Below are 17,026 nucleotides of genomic sequence, written 5' to 3' on the forward strand. Positions count from 1 at the left end.
TTCATCCATATTAGCCTTTTCTTACTAGGATTCCTCCATAACAGTCTTTCTCTACCAATGTTCCTCCACGCCAGCCTTTCCCCACCAGGGATCCCCCATACCAACCTTTCCCCACCAAGGTTCCTCCACACTAGCCTTTCTCTACCAATGTTCTTCCACACCAGCCTTTCTTTACCAGGGTTCTCCCATACCAACCTTTCTCTACCAGGGTTCCTCCACACCAGCCTTTCTCTACTAGGGTTCCTCCACACCAGTCTTTCTCTACTAGGGTTCCTCCACATCAGCCCTTCTCTACCAATGTTTCTCCACACAGGCCTTTCTTTACCAGAGTTACCCAATACCAGCCTTTCTCTACCATGGTTCCCCCACACCAGCCTTTCTTTACCAATGTTCCTCCACACCAGCCTTTCTTTACTAGGGTTCCCCATACCAGCCTTTCTCTACCAGGGTCCCTCCACACCAGCCTTTCTCTACCAGGGTCCCTCCACACCAGCCTTTCTCTACTAGGGTTACCTCATACCAGCCATTGCCTTCCAGGGCTTTTCTACACCAGCCATTCTATACCAGGGTTTCTCCTTACCAGACTTTATTTGCCATGGTTTCTCCACAACAGCCTTTTTCTACCAGGGTTCCTCCACACCAGCCTTTCTGTACCACGGTTCCTCCACACTAGCCCTTCTCTACCAATGTTTCTCCACTCCACACAGGCCTTTCTTTACCAGGGTTCTCCAATACAACTTTCTCTACCATGGTTCCCCCACACCAGCCTTTCTTTACCAGGGTTCCCCATACCAGCCTTTCTCTACCACGGCTCCTCCATACCAGCATTTCTCTATAAGACTCTTCCACACCAGCCTTTCTCTACCAGGATTCCTCCACACCAGCCTTTCTCTACCAGGGTTGCTCCAGAGCAGCCTTTCCTCACCAGGGTTCCTTCATACCAGCCTTTCTCTTCCAGGGTTCCTCCACACCAGCCTTTCTCTACTGGGGTTGCCTCATACCAACCTTTCCCCACCAGGGCTTCTCCACACCAGCTTTTCTTTACCAGGGTTCCTCCACACCAGCTTTTCCCTAACAGGGTTTCTCCATACCAGCCTTTCTTTACCAGGGTTTCTCCATACCAGCCCTTCTCTACCAGGGTTTCTCCATACCATCCTTTCTCTACCAGGGTTCCTCCACACCAACCTTTCTTTACCAGAGTTCCTCTACACCAGCCTTTCTCTACCAGGGTTCCTCCACACCAGCTTTTCTTTATCGGGGTTCCTCCACACCAGCCTTTCCATATCAGGGTTCCTCAATATGAGCTTTTCTTTATTGGGGTTCCTCCACAGCAGCCTTTCCCTATCAGAGTTCCTCCATACCAGCCTTTCTCTACCAGTGTTCCTTTACACCAACCTTTCCCTACCATTGTTCTTTCACACCAACCGTTCTCTACCGGGATTCCTATATACCAGCCTTTCTTTACCAGTGTTGCTGCATACCAAACTTTCTGTACTAGGTTTCCTTCACATCAGCCTTTCTTTCCTAATGTTCATACATGCCAGCCTTTCTCCACCAGAGTTCCTCCACTGTAGCTCTTCCCTACCAGGGTTCTTCCAAACTAGCTTTTCTTCACCAGGGTTCATCCATACCAGCCTTTCTCTACCAGGGTTTACTCATTACTCAGCCTTTCTATACCAGGATTACTCCATACCAGTCTATCTCTACCTTGGTTCCTCTATACCAGCCTTTTTCTAACAGGCTTCCTTCATATCAGCCTTTCTACACCAGGCTTTCTGCACACCAGCTGTTCTCCACCAAGCACAAAACAATAGTGTAGCGCTAAGATAAATTAAAATGTACTGTATGTGCAATACAATAGTGCAATTCAAATATATCAAACTCTTATGCGTCACCACAAATTGAAAAAATAAAGGAATCCAAATGTGAAGCTAAAAACTGTGAATTCAGTGGTTCTTTGATTATGAAGGAAATGACAGATGTGGATACCAAACGCCACCATAACTTCTTAATGATGAACCACACAGCACCTTGGTGTACAACAAAAGGAGGCTAACCAGAATCATATGGGCCTTTCCCACCAGGGTTCCTGTATGACAGCCTTACTTTTCCAGGATTTCTCAAACCAGCTTTCTCTATCAGGGTTTCTCCACACCAGCCTTTCTCCAGCAGGATTCCCCACCTCTGGACTTTTTTTAACCAGTTTCAGCTTCACTCTGATCTGATTTGCTGCATACCTGATCCAGGTTTGTGATGCCAGGGATAGCTAGGGCATTAGTAGTTTCAAAAAAAGGTCAGCTATGGAAGCCAACATCAGTACATCGATTTTTTCAGTACAGCTTTCTCAGAATTGTGAGCAATGCAAAAAGCATTAGAAAATAGCTGTGATAATGCCAATTCTATAAGAATAGAAAAAATGCTTGCCACATCCTTTTTATTATATTTCAGAGTATATTTCAACTGACAGAGCACCAGACTAAACTCATAATAGAGTTCAAACAGCTTTAATACTTCACACCACTAACGCGTTTCGCTAGTAAACTTGCTCCTCTTCTTTATGGTTTGTAAATGTTTAAATTGATTGAGGCAAGCAGATTTCAGATACATATTAATCATGCAGCTTGATTGCTTGGGCCAGAATTATGCCAGTGAAATGGCTGCAACAAACCAGCTGTTTCGCAAACACCACTGACTCTTAATGAAGGGGGAGCATGTTTTGTCGTCAAAAAAGTTTGGGTATTCTGTGAAGTATTAAAGCTGTTTTTGACTTCTTTATGAATTTGATCTAGATCTAATTTTGTTGATTTATGCTCTGAGTGCTGTGCCTTTGCACCCATTGGAGGATAGCCCTGTTTGTATGAGAGCTGATTTACCAGAACCAGGGAGCTCCCTGAATGACTGTCTTTTTTCCATTTACTGCTTTGTCTGAATAAGCATTGAAGTCCCAGTGTCTCTTGGATGTATCCCTTTGGAACCTATTATCCTACCTGGCAGTGAATAAGCAGCTACTCAAAGAAACTTGTGCTGAGAAAGCATGTTTTCTGCCATTTCTGATTTTCCCTGTAAAATGTTACTTACCTGGCTGCCTGAAGTACGTTTGCTGTAAATTAGGTCAGAGAAAAGACAGAACTCTTAATCGCGATTCTTCTGGGTCAAAAACTACTGAAACCATTGGCTTCATGATCAATAGACAGTTAACATTTTTAGAAGTAGCAGTCTTCACAAAAATTCTCAGTCTAGGTTTCCTTTCAAGCACAGAATAGGTGACCAAATGGGTGCAGTCAGTTCTCAAAGCTGTTTACCTGTTATGTGAGAAATGTGGAGGCAGCAACTATTGACCTTGCCAGAAGATGATATTTGCCTGGCTGCTAAGCCATTTGTTTCAATAGTTTCAGTCAGTAAGGTAGAACAAGTAAAGATAAAGGACCTCTGACTTTCCCAAGTTGCATACCTATTCAGGTTAGGCTACTCAAAAAGTACTAAAGACAGTTAGGGTAATACCTGTAAATAATAAAATAGTATTTTCAGAAGGAGGTGACCATCCTTGTATGTCTTTTGACAGGTTTTCTTTAGAGTTACATAGAGTAGAGTAACATATGACCATAGAGTAACATATGACCAGAGTTAGAGTAACATATAACCATATGTTTGGGTCCTAATGCTCATTTAGTCTAGGCAGATGACATAGCGAGTAAAAGTTACTTTTTTTTGGTCTTAAGGCAGCCAGTGATCTTTGCATTCATTCCTAGTCTTCATGGGAAGTTTAAGAGCCTACACAGTACATTTGTGCTAAAGTGAAGCTTTGGGAAGCATTTTTTAGTGTTCAGTTGAAGTTTTAAAAGGTCATATCTTAGAACTCAGATGAAGTTTTAGAAGTTGTACCATAATGCTTAAGCTTTATGGGGCAACCTTGATGCACAGGTGAAGTTTTAGGGGGCACACCTTAATGCTCTGATGAAGGTTTAGAGGGCATACTTTAGCACTTATGTAATGTCTTAGGGGGCAGGCCTAAGCAATCTAGTATTCATGTGAAGTTTTAGGGGGCATACTTTAGTGCTTAGGTCATGTTTCAGGGGCATACCTAAGTGCTGAGGTGAAGTTGTAGGGAGCATAGTACTCGGGAGATGTTTTAGGGGTTATACCCTTTTAGCCCTCTTTTGGGGGGTTATTACAAATGGCCCTCCCCAAGCAGGATATTGCACTAAACTTGTAGTTAAATAAGAGAACCATAATTGGTAAGTGGAAGAGTGGGTTTGATAATAAAGTTGGCAGTGCCTCCACCCAGGACAGTTCCTCTATGAACAGAGGGGATTCCCTTCCTGGGAAGTTAACCAGTAATCTAATCAGAGTAATTGGAAGCGATGGAACTACTGCAACTAGCATATAATATTAACCATAAGTACAGTGGGGCAAAAAAATATTTAGTCAGCCACCAATTGTGCAAGTTCTCCCACTTAAAAAGATGAGAGAGGCCTGTAATTGGCATCATAGGTAGACCTCAACTATGAGAGACAAAATGAGAAAAAAAATCCAGACAATCACATTGGCTGAATTGGAAAGAATTTATTTGCAAATTATGGTGGAAAATAAGTATTTGGTCACCTACAAACAAGCAAGATTTCTGGCTCTCACAGACCTGTACCTTCTTCTTTAAGAGGCTCCTCTGTCCTGCACTCATTACCTGTATCAATGGCACCTGTTTGAACTTGTTATCAGTATAAAAGACACCTGTCCACAACCTCAAATAGTCACACTCCAAACTCCACTATGGTGAAGACCAAACAGCAGTATGGAAATAATACAAGCTTTATATAAGAAAAGTTTGATAATAGTACATACATCTAAAGTACAAACATGCAGGGGTGGACTGACCATTTGGAATCTCGGGCACTGCCCAAGGGCCCGGGGTCAGTAGGGGGCTCCATGAGATGCCCCTGTTATCTTTTTCATAGGCTTTTTTGAGTTTGGGCAAGGACACAGGGGCCCCATGATCCCCTATTGCCCGGGGGCCCCATGAGTTGTCAGTCCGCCCCTGCAAACATGTATTATCAGGGCCTAAAAAGAGTCCTGGTGGAAATTTGCACATATACCTGTGTATATACAGTTATTAATACAAATACCTCCAGTTGATTGTTGCAGCAAAGCCCAGTTGCAGGATACCCAAGGATGATTACAATGCTGCATTTGTCTTTGTGTTGGAGATCTGAAGACAGGATCACGGATAATGGGGAGATCCTCAAACTGTTGTCCAATCAGCTTGGAACACAGCTTTTCACCGGCAGGAAATTTGATGTGGCACTGGAATTCAGAGTCTACTCCAGGGGTGTTCAATCTGTGGCACACGGGCCATATGTTGCCCCCGGAGCCCTCTGATGTTGCCTTCAACCTCAAACCAGGAAGCCCATACACAGGGCCAGCAACCCATTGATCACAATTGGGCTTTCCGACCTGCCATCCTAGAGCATCAGAGTGCATCGAGCCAGCAGTGGAGGAAGCAGGTAGCTAAGGAGAGAGCAGGAGTTGCATAAGTCAATGCTTACTCTGCACTGGCTCCTGTTCCAGGTGGAGTGATACCAAGAGCACTTTCTTCTGAAACCTTTCTAGCAGCCTGGAGAGCAATGTCAGCAGAAGCTGGAAGAGGAAAAAAAGGTCAGCGTATTAAACAACACATACACTGTTCTTTTGCAATTGGCATATTAGCACCTATAAAATGGTTAACTATCAGGCTGCTTTCACACTGATCCACGGGTGTAGTGCAGTGCCTCTGTGGGTTTCCTGCTGGTTAGCTGCACTGAGCCATAAACGTCTATTATATCCGGTTTGGTGCAATTTCTGAAAGTGCACCAAACCCTCAATGCAGGAGTCTTGGTGCGCTTTCAGAAAGTGCACCACACCTGGCAAGATATAATAGAAGTCTATGGCAAAGCGCAAGCTAACCCATAGGAAAGCTGCAAGTGCACTGTGCTGCACCCGCGGTATGGATAAACCTCAGCACATCAGTGTGAAAGCAAACTTATAGAGGGCTCAGGACAGTAAGGGCTCATTTACATTTGTGGTTTGGGTAGCGGAAAAACCTCCTAGTTGAGAAGTGTTTGTAGATTTAAACACAAGAAGCTATGGACAGCTGTAAACTATTATAATATAGGAATACTTGCATAATGGTCTTTGTTTCTGATCTGGGTGAAAATACAGCAGCAGTAGCAGCCCCTGTGTGTACAACGCCATGTGTCTCAGTTTTCTGTCTCTCTCCACTTCCTGCTTCTGGGGTTTTCAAATCCCCTCCCAGAGACAGGAAGCCTTAATACATAATTATACATAACACTGTGATATTAGCAGCTAACAGTAGAGGGCACCAGATCCCTACACCTTGTTACTCATTGGTAAATTTTAGGGGGTATACCATAGTATTCAGGTGAAGTTTAAGGAAACATACCATAGCGTTCAGGTAAAATTTTAGGGAGTATGCTTTAATGGTCAGGTGAAATTTTTGTGGCTGCATTTTAATACTCTGCTTTAGTGAGGACATACTTTACTATTCAGATGACGTTTAGGGGGGTACAGCTCAGTCCTCAGGTGAAGGATAATGGGAGAAACCTTAGAATAAACCTAAAGCAGAACTCCAGGAAATGTTTTTTTCACAGACCCACTGCATGGAGTAGCCTCTCTAGCAGTCTGATTATGTCCATATTTCTGTGCTCAAAGCGGTACATTTTTTGCATGGAAATATGTATTTTTTAGGAATAACTCACTGAAATCTGTTCGAACAAGAGTCTAGTAAACATCCTGGGTATGTTAAAATTTTAAACACAAAATCATAAATTATATTTTAAGAAATAATCATAAAAAATAATAATAAATTTAATTAAATAATATAATCAAGCCAAAAACACTGAAATTTGAAATATAGTGCCAAGTTCGCACATCACTGAGCAAAGTTGCAAAATCGTTTTCAGTGTCTGATGACGAATTTCCCCACGAATCATTCACTCAATTCTGCAAGTGGTTCTGATTTACTATCGCTGTTCTCTAGCTGGTCTAAAACCGCTTTTGACCTAAAGGGACGCTTTTTGGACGCCATGGACATTTCTCAGTTTCCAGGCAGAAAGAACAGTAAAAATGTAGGCAGGGCACAGGACAAAGCACTCGGGACAAAATGTATGTGAAATGGTTTGATACAGTAATGTTTTACTATGTGATTTTAGTGAATTTAGTGAATGTCACTTTTACAACTTTCAAATTTCCCACCAGTTCCGTCCCCCGTACGTCCCGACGTCGCAGGGAACAGAACCCAGAAGACAGATGCTGGCATTCGCCGGAGGACATTGCCGGGGACACTGCAGGAGGGACATCGCAGGACAAGGTAAGTGAAGAAGAGATCCCGGAGCAGCGCTGCAAGGTATTCCCTAGTGTAGCTCGGGGTTACCGCTTGTGGTGCTGAAACTTTACCCCGAGCTACACTCGGGAATACCGCCAGGGAGGTTAACTGCTTGTTTTGACTAGGAGTAGCTTGTTTTGACCCTATAATCACCCAATCTTTCAATCCTCTAGAAAATAGAGCTCCCCCACGTTCAGCAGTGGACTGTTCCTACCATGCTCACATCTAGAGCCAGTCTATAGGCGTGATGACATCAGGAACGGTCTACCGCACAAGTCTGCTAGACCGCGGGGGGAGGGGGAGGGGCAGGAACGTCAGGGACTGGTCTTGCGCTGAGAGGATTAGGCAAGTACATCTCAGCTCTTCAATCTCCTAGACAAAACAAGCAGTTAACCCATGCAGTGCGGACATAGCCCCACTGCATGGGGAAAAAAAAATTCCAGGAGTTGTTTAGAATCTAACATCACACCAAAGTTTTTGATCTGGATAGAAGGGAAAAGGTTAGAACTTTTATCAGTGGTACATTACTGTCTGTTTCCCAGTTTGGGAGAATCACCCCTCCCCCACACTTTCTGTTCTGACACATACCAGGACAGAGACAGTCTTAAAGAAAAAAAACTAAAAGCGGTTATTGATGATTGGTACAAACATGTATGTTAAAGTATTAATATTCATAAAGAAATTAGATTTTTTTTCTACTTTCAGAGCCTTGTTCATACATAAGGTGAAAGGAGTTCACATTTATTTTGCTCAGCAAGATATTTCATTTGATTTCTTACTTTTTCAAAAGTACCTGGTACTTCTACATATTTATCTATAAATAATTGGGCGTCACCTAATATAGTTAGGTCTTTTCCTGCTCGCGGTCTATTATCCAACATTGAAGGAGAATCAGCAGACTGATGGTCACTCTGCTGTCTCCTTCTATCAACATGCCCCTTGTTAGAACATGAGCACTGACTGTTTCCTTGTGCTGCTTCTCCCTCTCCTAGTCTTAGCTCTGCTGTACTGAGGACTGCAAGAGGATAGTCAAATTCAGAATTCTCTTAGATTGTAAGCTCCAAGGAGCTTACCTTAACCTTCTTGTATTGAACTGTATTGTTGCTGTATTGTCTCCCTTTATATTGTAAAACGCTGAGCAAACTGTTGGTGCTATATAGATCCTGTATAATGATAATAATAATACAGCTCAAGTATATGTAAACCCAATCACTAAAATCACAGTATAATCTTTATCAAATATATGTATATGATATAAAAAGTGTGCATCCAGCAGCGATCATTACAGGTAATCACTGGCTGTGTGAGGAGGGCTGCGAATAGCTGCATCCGCCGCTGATCTTTCATTAAAGTAAATAGGGCCAGCAGCTGCACTTAGCTGCTCTCATCCACAACTGCTGGTACAATTCACACCAGCCTCAATTCCCAAGCCTCTACTCCTCTACTCCCGCGCCCACAGAAACATCATTCCGCTACAAGGCTTTCCCTTCCAAGATAAAGAGAGAGAGGAGGGCAAATCCCAAAAGCCCACCTAGTGCAGGAGTGCTCACTAAATAAAGGGGAACCCTAACTTACACCTGCCTACATGCCCAGCCCTAAACACCACTGTAGCTATGGTCTTCCCGTGCTGCTGGGGTTAACACAAATGGTAACTAAACCTACGCTCAGGGACGGACCAGGGGTGGACTGACAACTCATGGGGCCCCCGGGCAATAGGGGATCATGGGGCCCCTGTGTCCTTGCCCAAACTCAAAAAAGCCTATGAAAAAAGATACCAGGGGCATCTCATGGTGCCCCCTACTGACCCCGGGCCCTCGGGCAGTGCCCGAGTTTCCAAATGGTCAGTCCGCCCCTGGGATGGACTGACAACTCTTGGGGCTCTCGGGCAATAGGAGATCATGGGGCCCCTGTGTCCTTGCCCAAACTCAAAAAAGCCTATGAAAAAGGTACCAGGGGCATCTCATGGGGCCCCCTACTGACCCCGGGCCCTCGGGCAGTGCCCGAGTTTCCAAATGGTCAGTCCGCCCCTGGGACGGACTGACAACTCATGGGGCTCTCGGGCAATAGGAGATCATGGGGCCCCTGTGTCCTTGCCCAAACTCAAAAAAGCCTATGAAAAAGGTACCAGGGGCATCTCATGGGGCCCCCTACTGACCCCGGGCCCTCGGGCAGTGCACAAGTTTCCAAATGGTCAGTCCACCCCTGCCTACGCTTTAAAAATTGTAATGAATACGCAACTGCTTTGAATTGTATATTTTTTTTACCTGATGTGCATAAAAGAAAGTTTTGTTTTATCCATGTTAAGTTTAAAGAAATAAAAACTATGAGACATAATATAAGAGCCAAGAGATACTTTTGAGTATAATCTGCTTAGACATGATGTTGAAATTTACATAAACTATAGAACTGATCAAGATCGCAAGAGGGAGATGCAAAGATTGACCAACAAATCAAAAGAACAAGGACCCTTTCATAATTTTGCATCTTCTTGCATTGTGATACATGTTTCCTAGTGTAGAAAAACACAGAGACACTTCAAAAAGAATTATTGTCTATGTAGGCTGTTTCAAAGACCGCATTGCATTGCAGTGGAAAAAAAAAGTGCCTGCGTTATTATTTCTGCAGTAACAGGGGCTCATAGGAATGCATGGTAACATAAGAAAATGAACAGTAACTGCAAAGAAAGACATTCTTCTTTCCTGTAAACTTTTTACAAAACACAGAGAAAGTGCATAGTAAAAATATTATAGGAAAACATTACGGAGAGTTCAGGGGCTGCTGAAAAAAAAAATCAGAAAAGCTCCCAAACATGAGTTTATCAGCCTAAGAGCCCATTCACACTTAGGTGCAGGGGCGGACTGACAACTCATGGGGCCCCCGGGCAATAGGAGATCATGGGGCCCCCGTGTCCTCGCCCACACCCAAAAAAACCTATAAAAAGGTACCAGGGGCATCTCATGGGGCCCCCTACTGACCCCAGGCCTCGAGTAGTGCCCGCGTGCTCAAATGGTCAGTCCGCCCCTGCTTAGGTCTGCCATAAAATGTATGAGTTATTACAATGCATGTGCTCTATGTACAGTGCAGTGCCATGCTGAAATGTGTTCTATACATGCATGGTAACATAATAAAATTAACAGTAACTGCAAAGAAAGACATTCTTCTTTCTTGCAAACTTTTACAAAACACAGAGAAAGTGCATTAAGAGAAAAAACATTAAGGCTCTATGTACACGGGACACTTCTGAACGATGGAAACTGACTGCTGGAAAACATAGGTTAAAAACCGCCTGTTTAGTGGCGTTTGCATATCGCGTTTATGAGCGTTTGCGTTTAGAAGCGTTTTTTAACGATAACCTCAGGAGACTTTCCAAAATGCCCAGAATGCACTAAAAACAGTAAATAAATTAACTATTTCAGACATTTTGAGAGAAATAGAGAGAGCATAAGCAGAGAGAGCAGTATTTGCTGAGATTAGCTGTCTTTTTTTTTTTTGTGGTGTTTGGATGTGTTCCAGCTCATTTCTGTGCAGAAATTATTGCAGCAGTGTCTAACATATTTTCTTTCATGCAAAACCTCAAAGTATGGTGTACCAAGTCCATTTGAGTACTGGGAAAATGCTTTGTATGCATTTTTCATGATGAAAAAAGGCTCTGGACAGCATCTGGAAATGGAAGAGTTAAAAAAAATTTCCAACGCTTGAAATGCTGATAGAATCTACTCCTGAACGCATGTTTGGTGCGTTCAAAAAAATGACTATAAACTCAACTGCCTGTAAACAACTGTAAATGACATAGTGTACATGGACAGATAGGAAAACATCAGGGAGAGTTCATGGGCTGCATACAATTAAATGTGTCCTGGCCCTTGATCTGGCTCTTTACATTTTGCATTCAAGGAAGACACACAGTGATGTACATTATATTGCCAAAAGTATTGGGTCACCCCTCCAAATCATTGGATTCAGAAGTTCCAATCACCTCCATGGCCACAGGTGTATAAAATCAAGCACCTAGGCATGCAGACTGCTTCTACAAACATTTGTGAAAGAATGGGTCGCTCTCAGGAACTCAGTGAATGGATGGATGAGAGAGTTTGGGGTGGAGGAACTTGAATGGTCTGCACTTGGTGCTGACTTCAACCCAATAGAACACCTTTGGGATGAATTAGAGCAGAGACTGTGAGCCAGGCCTTCTCCTCCAACATCAGTGTCTGACCTCACAAATGCACTTCTGGAAGAATGGTCAAACATTCCCATAGACACACTCCTAAACCTTGTGGACAGCCTTCCCAGAAGAGTTGAAGCTGTTATAGCTGGAAAGAGTTGGCCAACTCCATATTGAACCCTATGGACTAAGACTGGGATGCCATTAAAGTTCATGGCAATTTAGTGTATCTGGAATATATAGTATAAAGTGGCTTATCCATTACAGTGGATCTTCAGCCTGTTTTGTATTGGAATCCTTTCCCCCATGTATAACAATAATGGATAGTAAAAAAAAAAAAAATGTAGGTCTCTAAATACCTTTTCTTTTAAATTTTCCATCTATACTTCTTTCTCTGATTGCCTAGGCCAGGGGCTTCCAAACTTTTTAAACATAGGTCCAGTTTACTGTCCTTCAGACTTTAGGGGGGCTAGATGTTGGTGTCAGTGGGAGGAATAGTACCCCATCATTGGTATCAGTGGGAGTAATAGTGCTCAATCATTGGTGTAAGTTGGAAAAACAGTGCCCCATCGTTGGTGTCAGTAGAAGGAATAATACCCCATCATTGGAGCCAGTAGGAAGAATAGTGCTCCATAGTCGGTGTCAGTGGGAGGAATAGTCTCTTGGATCAGTGAGGAACAGTGCCCCAAGGGCCAAATAAAGGTAAGTAAAGGGCCACATCAGGCCCCAAGACCGCAGTTTGGAGACTACTGGCCTAGGTGAATGACATAGTATATGCTCCTGTTGACTCCTGGGATATCTTTATCACAAATCCCAGGAGTCTTCAGATAGCTTCTTTTCTTCTCCTGAGTGTTCTGTGCTTCAGAGGGCAGAGCGGGACGGGGCAGGAGGCCAGAAAAGCATGTCCAGAGGCTATGGATCAGTCTTTGAGAAGCCAGGGGAGAGCAACAAGAGTCAACAGGAACACACACTGGGGCTGATTTACAAGAACTGGAGAGTGCAAAATGTGGTGCAGCTGTGCATGGTAGCCAATCAGCTTTTAGTTTCAGCTTTTTCAATTAAGCTTTGATAAAAAAACTGAAAACTGATTGATTTCTTTGCAGAGCTGTACAAGATTTTGCACTTTTCAGTTTTAGTAAATGAACCCCACTATGTCTTTTGCCTAGGCGATCACAGCAGGAAGTAGAGAGGGAAAATTAACCATTTTCTTGCCAGAGGATTTACCCCCTTTCTGAACAGGCCATTTTTTGCGATACGGCGCTGCTTTACTTTAACTGACAATTGCGCGGTCATGCAACACTGTACCCAAATGAGATTTAAGTCTCTTTCTTCCCACAAATAGAGCTTTCTTTTGGTGGTATTTGATCACCTGTGCTTTTTTTATTTTTTTGTGCTATAAACAAAAAAAAGACCAACAATTTTGAAAAATAAAACAATATTTTTGAGTTTTTGCTATAAAACATATCCAGTAAAAAAAGTTAATTTCGTCATAAATTTAGGCCAAAATGTATTCTGCTACACATGTTTGCTAAAAAAAATCCCAATTCATGTAAATGAATTGGTATACGTGAAAGTTATACCGTCTATAAATGGCAGTATATATACTGGAATTTTTTTTTTATACTAGTAATGGTGGCGATCAGTGACTTATAGTGGGACTGCGGGACTGTAGCGGGCATTCTGACACGGGGGGGGGAACTGACTAACTGTCACTGACATCCCCAGTGACACTAATACAGGGGTCAATGCTAAAAAAGCCCACTTACACTTTACTAATGATACTGGGCAGGAAGGAGTTAACATCTGGGGCGATCAAAGGGTTAACTGTGTTCTGTGTGCTGTTTTATTAAGTGTGCTGTGTGTCTTTTACTATGTCAAAATTGTCAGTCTTTGTATTGCTGTGCTATGCAGAGCAACACAAAGCAGCATGCTGGTGCTGACAGGGGAGAGATCTGTATTGTTTACATACAGACCTCTCCCCTGTCTGTGCTCCTTGGCGATTGCCAGATGCCGGTGAGGAATCTCCATCCGGGACCTGGTGATCGACAGCTGTAGCTGCTATTGGCAGCGCGGGTAGGGTGGTGCACGTCCCCTACCTGGAAATGCAAAATCATGTCTATAAACATGATTTTGCACAGCCCTGCTGCCCTGTAGCAGTAGTTCTGCTATAGGATGGCCGGGAAGCGGTTAAACAAAAGGTATGTAGAGATTTAAAAAAACATTTTTTTTTTTACTATCCATTAGTTATAGGAGGGGGAAAGGATTCCAACAACAGCAATGTTAAAAATAGGCTGAAGACCCCCTTTAATAGATGAAAATTAATTCCATAGCCAAATATGTGCTACCACAGAATGCTTTTGCTCATGCTAGTTAAAAAAAACTTCGGTGCCAAAATGCTATGTATAGCCTTAGCCACCCCCCAGGCCTGTAATTTACAGGACTGGTGGTTTTTTTTTAATGCACTCGAAGTCGCATGATAAGCATCTTCTTCCTTCTGTACAACATTTAAAGAAAAATCTTTGAGGTCAGTAAATATTCCCCATGGCAGTGCCCAGCCTCCCATGTCAGTAGCACATTTACTCATAGGATTCCCCCTCTTTCCTATAGACGTCATTGGGATTTGCTGCTAATTTCAGGTTAGAAGAATTTAAAGCAGGATTCACCAAATCCTCAGCAAATCAAATCTGGACAGATTCACTCATCCCTATCCTAGCGTGATTTATTTCTAGACATTTTTTCTGCAGTTTGTAGAACCGTGATTTGTGTATTAGCAAAGGAGGAAAGGTTCTTCTGCCAGACTAAGAGGAATAGGTTCTGCTGATGTATAGCACATTTGGTTTGATAATTCTCAAAGTGAACATTTACAGATTTAGTCATGCATCTATAAACAAATAAAGATCATCAATGGACTGCGTATTTCCAAAAATAGTGTATAGTGACGTACAACATTTTATTAAATTCCTGGGTCTACATTATTATAGCTGTCTGAAAGCAGAGAAGGTTCCATATCAGTGATCACAATAACAGGCAATAGGTGCATTCCATTAAAGCAAAGTAAAATGCTAAATATTTCTCCAGTCCAGCACTGGCAGTAAGTAGCCGGTATCTCCGAATGGCAGCATAATAGGCAATTTTTATTTGAAGCCCCAAGGACTTCCAAAATGCCCAAGAGCACAGATATGTCTCCAGGACTGATAGGGTCAAGCACCAGGACCCACTCCATCCTATCTCCTAAGCCTTAGAATTGGCTGTTGATGATACCTAGCATAATAATTGATCAATACTGAGGCTTAGGAGGCTCAGGAGGACTGAAGTGCAGGATTAGGTAAGTACTGCATTTAAAGTTTGTTTTGAGAAGACTTTAATGGAGCACTACTATAAAATATACATTTGTTATGTTAACTTTGGGTGCTATTCATTTGATGCTTGTTTAATATTCTGGGAGAGGATTTACTCTTGGTTTGAGCAGCATTCGAAAGTAAGTGCCTCATATTCCTTTTTCCACTTTAATACCAGGCACTTATACCCCCTTCCTGCCCAGGCCAATTTTCATCTTTCGATGCTGTCGCACTTTGAATGACAATTGCGCGGTCATGCAACACTGTACCCGTATGACATTTTTATCATTTTTTTTACACAAATAGTGCTTTCCTTTGGTGGTATTTAATCACCACTGAGTTTTTTTTATTTTTTGCTAATGAAAAAAATGACAAAAATGACAAAAAAACCTGTAACTTTTGAAAAAAAAACACACTTTTCTTTGTTTCTGTTATAAAATTTTGCACATAAATAACATTTCTTCATAAATTTAGGTCAAAATTAATTCTGCTACATTCCTTATAATAAAATAATAATAATTAAATTTGTATTTTTTTTTCAAACTTTTCTATTATTTTTTATTATATTATTTCTTTTTTTTACTATTTTATTCTTCAGCACACTGTGACGAAAGCAATACAATGTTACTATAGTAACATTGAACTACTCTGGGCAGTGATCAGGATTTTTTTTTTAACACATTATGATTGCTAATACCAATGTATTTCATTGATATTTGCAATCATTGTTACTGAATGAAACTGATTCATTCAGTCTTTTGTTGTGATTAGCTGTGATTGGGCAAAGCTGATCACATGATACAGATGGGCTGTGATTGGCTCTGTCTGTTTCATGTGACTGCCTTGACCAGTCACAGCAAACAACATAAATGTATACAATGGATGGTATGACAGGAAGCCATCCATTGTATACAATTGACGTGATCTGCTGTGATTGGTCACAGAGGTCACATGACACTTGCAATGGGCTGGTGTAGTGATATGTCATTGGCTGTGTCCCGTGGACACAGCCGGTGACAGATCACGCCGCTGCTCGGCCCCACGGCTGCATGAGCGTCTCGTTTTGACAGGACGTCATATGACGCCCAGTCACAACAGCGAGTGCCCCGCCCAGCCTATAGCAGATTGACGGCCTGGCGGGACACTCGCTGAAGGTGTTAAACAAATGATTTTACTTTACATCTACATATACAAAATATCACATTTTACAGCAGTGTTAAAGTAATCCCTTGCAGCCAGGATTAACACTGTTGAACCGTTTCTGCGTTGCCCTATAGCAGAAATACTGCTACAGGGTGGCACGGGTGCACAAAATCACGTATATATATATATATATATATATATATATATAGTGGGGATGAAAGTTTGGGCACCCCAGCTAAACATTTGTATTAATGTGCATAAAGAAGCCAAGGAAAGATGGAAAAATCTCCAAGAGGCATCAAATTACAGATTAGACATTCTTATAATATGTCAACAAAAGTTAGATTTTATTTACATCATTTACACTTTCAAAATAACAGAAAACAAACAAATGGCGTCTGCAAAAGTTTTCTGTTATTTTGAAAGTGTAAATGATGGAAATAAAATCTAACTTTTGTTGACATATTATACGAATGTCTAATCTGTGATTTGATGCCTTTTGGAGATTTTTCCATCTTTCCTTGGCTTCTTTATGCACATTAATACAAATTTTTAGCTGGGGTGCCCAAACTTTCGATCCCCACTGTATATATATATATATATATATATATATATATATATATATATACATACATACATGATTTTGCAGTTCCGGGTAGGGGGCACGCCCACGCCCTACCCACGCCGCCATTCACAGCCTCGGCTGTAAATCACCACATGATTCCCTGCTGGCACCCAGCGATCTCTGAGGATTTAAGACAGGGGAGAGACCTGTATGTAAACAATACAGATCTCTCCCCTGTCAGCTCCTGCACACTGCATAGCAGAGCCATACAAAGCAATGTGCTTACAATGAAACACAGCACAAAGCCTTACAGTAAAACAGCATACAGCACACAGTTAACCCCCTGATTGCCCCTCATGTTAACCCCTTCCTGCCCAATGCCATTAATACAGTGTCAGTGCTTTTTATTAGCACTGATAACTCACTGTATTGGTGTCACTAGG

Source organism: Staurois parvus, unplaced genomic scaffold (genome assembly GCF_062004578.1).
Source record: "Staurois parvus isolate SC_StPar_1 unplaced genomic scaffold, SC_StPar_1.0 ptg000657l, whole genome shotgun sequence".
Classification (NCBI taxonomy): domain Eukaryota; kingdom Metazoa; phylum Chordata; class Amphibia; order Anura; family Ranidae; genus Staurois; species Staurois parvus.